This window comes from Eupeodes corollae, chromosome 1 (genome assembly GCF_945859685.1).
Source record: "Eupeodes corollae chromosome 1, idEupCoro1.1, whole genome shotgun sequence".
NCBI classification, from domain to species: domain Eukaryota; kingdom Metazoa; phylum Arthropoda; class Insecta; order Diptera; family Syrphidae; genus Eupeodes; species Eupeodes corollae.
Genome location: NC_079147.1, coordinates 81060514 through 81065548, shown reverse-complemented (window position 1 = coordinate 81065548; position 5035 = coordinate 81060514). Strand labels below are relative to the sequence as shown.

General features: G+C 39.0%; 1 long non-coding RNA gene across 1 annotated transcript; it reads right to left on the bottom strand.

Moving 5' to 3' along the window:
* Positions 1–3430: 3430 nt before the first annotated feature.
* On the bottom strand, positions 3431–4488 carry LOC129941972 (uncharacterized). The gene is made up of 3 exons (XR_008780955.1): positions 4390–4488; positions 3908–4336; positions 3431–3794 (listed from the first exon to the last, which is right to left on the bottom strand). It is a non-coding gene; the product is annotated as an uncharacterized LOC129941972 (long non-coding RNA).
* Positions 4489–5035: the final 547 nt, after the last annotated feature.

Here is a 5035-nt window from a genome sequence, read left to right as displayed (position 1 = left end):
AAAAAAAAAAAATTATTTTTTTTTATCCACCGTTTTTTAAGTAGGCTGCGAACAGGGGAACTATAGATTATTATTATATTTGTATACATGATATGTTTACAGTAAGTACGAGTAAATGCTCTATAAATTGGATTCTGACAACACTTTCTAAAGAATTTTGTAGCACAATTCCGTCAAAATGGTAAAGCGAAGTATTTCTTTTGTTTCGGATAGAAGTTTTCCTCACATTGGCTTACATTTAGAGAAGTTTGACTGTATGAATGTATGTGATACTTATTTAATATTATTACGACTACTACATGGAGAAATACCCTTGAAAAAATTAAAACAAACAATAGAAAATCTGCTGATCTACAAAAAACTCCATATTAACCTTAGGGTTTTTCAATTTTTTAATATAATTTTTCAAGTGACTTGTGAACCCTCTAAAACTTCTTTCATCGATCTGAAACTTTTTTACCGTGTTTTAAGTTCCAAATGGCACCCATCCTGGCTATGTATATCAAAAAATAAGACCACATTTTTTTTCACTCCACCCTAATATGCAGGCTTTCAAAAATCGTTATAATTCCTAATATTAAGTGCGTTTTTCGGTATTCCATATACATATACGAGTAGTATAGTGAGAAATTGCCAACAAAACGATGCGCAGTAGCCAGATTTTTGTATTTAAAAATTGGCACAACTGAAAGAAGATCTGTCAGAATAATAATAAAATTAAAATGCACGACTGGGTCGCACGAACTTGCTCCTGTATGTAAAAAGTCTGTTTAAAAAAAAAAACTATATAAGATTTTAAAATATACCTGTAAAATAAGTTTGTCTTCAAAGATACAAATGCCATTTGATTTGTCAAACAAAACGCGCAATTCATCCCAAGACACAACTCATCCCAGGACATATGATCCCGGAAGTGAAATATACTTGTAAGTGTACTTAACGAAAACAATTGTTATGTATTCAACTATTTCGTTCAATTGGATAGCGTTATTTTAATTTCATATTAGAAGAACCAAAAGAAGCCAAGTAAAAAAATAAAATTTTAGAGAAAATTAAAAAAATCTATCGGTTTGTTTTTGAGAAAATTCGAATTTAAGTTTTGTGACGAAAAAAATTGTATGGGGCCACTATTAGTTTTGATCTTAAAAAAAAAAAATGAAAAAAAAGCCTAACGTGAATCTGCTTAAAACCTTAACTTCCAAGTTTGAACTCAATCGACCCAATGGTCTGCAGGCTGCAGGAGCATGGACAGACAGACAAAACCGACCGGACGGAATCGCGGGACCCACTTTTTTGACTTCTCTAAAATCGTTATATCATGTTTGATTAAAATCTCTAGTTCGAAATTTCGCAGCAATGCAAAACTTGCCATATAGTTCCTTTAATCAACTGTGGACTTTCCTGATCTAAAACCACACTAATAAGGACCATTCAAGCCATCCGCTCCAGCTGCTTCAGCTTTGGTATGGCAATCATTACTTAGTCTAAGTCGGGAGGACGGGATTGTTGGCTTTCGTCGTCTATGTTTAATAGATCATCTTGCCTGACAGCAGAATTCGGTTCGTCGTCGCCGTTATATAGTCTGCAGAAGTGGTCCTTTCATATCATCAGCATTGACTGCGGTACTGCTATGATGTTTCCACTTTCGTCTTTGCAGCCTTCGGTTCTAGGTTTTTGTACCTGTGAATTTCGTTTTACCTGTTCATAATACTTTCGGACTTCATTTCTGCTTTTAAACCTCTCAACATCTTCGACCACACGTTTCTACTGCTCTCTTATTCTCCTTCTGAGAAGTCGGTGCTCTTTTCGCCTCTTCTGCTCATAGACCTCATGAGCAGCTCTCGTTCTTTTATGCAGCGCCGCGCCGCTTTACGTGCCTTTTGTTTGCATGCATTTGCCTGACGACATTCCTCATCAAACCATGGGTTCCTTGTTGGTCGTTTCTTGAAACCCAGCACATCAGAGGCGGCTTCTCTGATTGCATCTTGGCAATGTTGCCACTGGTTTTCGATACATTGTGTTGGCGGCAGAGAACTTCGAGTGAGGTTACTTGTATCTCGGTCGGAAAAGGATTTGGTGATCTCTTGCGATTGTAGACGTTCGACGTTGTACCTTCTTCCAGCACCTCCCTGTTTTGCCTTTGGTCTGGAAACCCAAAGTGCTGCGTTGGCTACAACGAGGTAGTGGTCCGAGTCGATGTTAGCTCCTCGGAAAGTTCGGGTATCCGTGATGCTGGAAGCGTGTCTGGCGTCGATCCCAATATGGTTGACGGTAGATTGATCTGGAGAAGTCCAAGTAGTTTTGTAGATGTTAAGGTGTGGAAAACGCGTACTGGCTACCATGACGTTTCACCCCGCAGCAAAATGTATGAGCCTGAAGCCGTTGTCGGAAGTGTTGTCGTGCAGGCTGTTCTACCCAATTATTCCACCAAAGATGTCTTCCCCTCCTAGGTTATCATTAAAATCACTCAGGACTATTTTAATATCGTAGCTAAGACACTGATCATATGTTTTGTCTACGAGCTCGAAGAACATATCTTTGGTGTCGTCATCTTTCTCTTCTGTGGGGGCGTGTGCGCAAATCAGGCTAATGTTGAGGAATTTAGCCTTGATGCGGATGGTCATTAGGCTTTCGTTGATGCACCTATAACTTAAGACTTGTTGCCTAAGTCTGGCTCCAATGACAAAGCCGCATCCAAATAAACGCTGTTGGTTTTCGTGGTAGCAGTCACTATAGTAAATATCGCAGTTTTTCATCCTCTTTTTGCCCGGCCCATCGTATTGTGTTTCCTGGATGGCGGTGATTTCTGCTTTATAGCGGTCTAGGGCCCCGCTTATTCTTGGGCTGCACGGGGTCTGTTAAGGGACCTAACATTCCATGTGCAACAACACGTTTGCGTTGGTTTTGAACAGTAAATCCTCCGGATCCGAGGCTTGTTGGTGCGTCGCAACTATGAAAGCTTTTACGTGGCCAGAAAGTCACCCCGACGGCACAACCCCCAACCTAGAAGGTCTATGTATAACTCCAAGGATCTGGAGCCGGATAAAACCGCTCCTTATAGGCCTGGTCTCCCAATAAGTCGAAGAAGCCTTATAAGGTGTTCACTAAGTAGTTCAAACTAACTGGAACTGTAGACGCCACCGTTGATTCCATCTCACGAATTCCTCCGCTGCCGTCTGGATAAGGAGAGGTGCCTTAGTGGAACCTCTCTCGTTTGCTGCCCCCAACAACTTTCCACTGGGATTGGAACTCAATCTCCAGTTGAGGTACTAGGCACCCGATGTTCACCACGGGTAGGTGAGAGTAGGAGTTGATAGACAGAGTTGGGTTTTGAGGAAAACCTATGGACGCTTGTGTCCTCTTGAATGCACATGTCTACCATTTAAACACCTGATTGAAATCCACCGGATCTTTTAAAACAGATTTTTTTCAACTTTTTTGTGTCAACTTGAAACACAAAACAGGAAAACGATTGATTTGACTTTTATACGTAAAAGAATCAGAAAAATGAATTTCCGTCCGGAAAATAGATCATTCGTTTTCATCATTGAACATTTTGATGTCGAAATGAAGCCGGTGAAATATCACAGAACTTAATATTTTATCAAATTAATAATTTTTCAAATCGTGTTTAATGAACAGCTCATTGTTGATTTCACATTTCCGAACATAATATTTCCACTGAAAGCGTTATATTTTGTTTGCATTTCCACCTGTTAGTTTTTCTTTCAAAGACCAACTCTTACCTCAAATGCTGGATTTTCAAGTCGTGTCCAATGGCTCCTATAACCAACCTGACAACAAAAAATTCCAAAGGTTGGTTTTATAAATGAAAATCAATGATTAATTTAACTTCATAGTTTTTGAAATTGTAACATTAGCTTAGAAACTTTGAAAGCCAACTTACCTGCTTACTAAAGTTCGACTAATAATTCAGCAGCATTATTTATTCATTTTGATACAAAGGGGTCGATACTGGATAAATATAAAGTTGCAACTTTGTTCTTCCAATAAAAAAAGTGTGTTACGCTGCCGACTCACAGGTAAAACAGTATAAGTTTCATATACCCCACCTCACCTTTCAATTTAAAAATCCAAATATTGTAATCAATCCAATATCGATTTTAAGACTAATTTCGTAGACGATTACACATAATATTTGCGTTAGTTAATTTTCGGGGCCAAAATACACCAAGAAGCTCATATTTCATATTCCAAACTAATTGCAATCATATAATATCCTTCTGAATTGAAACACACTCTAATATTTTAACACCCATCGGCATTCGGCATTTTGTTGGCCAAATGATATGTGCATTGGAATTCAATAGCTTCCCTTATAAGGTAATTATTATTATAAATTTTATAGTAGGTACTCAACTTGTATACCTTCAGTCTGCAGTCCACAGTCGAGTCGAGGCGGCATGCATGGCTATGGAATGGTATCGGCATTATTTGATAACCAAGGGTAAGAGCTCTTGCAATTGCAACTTAGTTGGACGACTACCTAACATAATTACTTGCCATCAAATTTCAACTTCGTTACGATTGATTTCCAATTTGCAAATTCACATCACGGATGATATTATTTTAGTCTTTTTGTTTTTATTTTTGATGAATATTTGGTCGCTATGGCCGCGAATTCTCGACGAATGATGATTTCGCACGCATGAGCACTTTCCATCAGACACGGTAACATGTTTGAATCCGAATCCATTAATTTGCATACGAATTAATAACTGGGTGGCAGTCGACATTTTTTGAAGCAGGGGGAAGGAGGTGCGGCGCGGTGGTGCGGCAGGGAGGAGGTGTGGCAGGGCATGGACGAACAACAGTGTTGACATCGCATGGAATTTGTAATCATCGCGTTAGAATATGGTTCAAGGTGAAACGATAAACCTTAACTTTTTGTTATTCAAAATATATACGACCGACACACGATACACGATGACGGACGACAGACGGAACAATAACATGAGAAGAGGCGGGAAGAAGGCGTTGCAGCTACAAAATGTTACTAGGTGTTCAACATTCG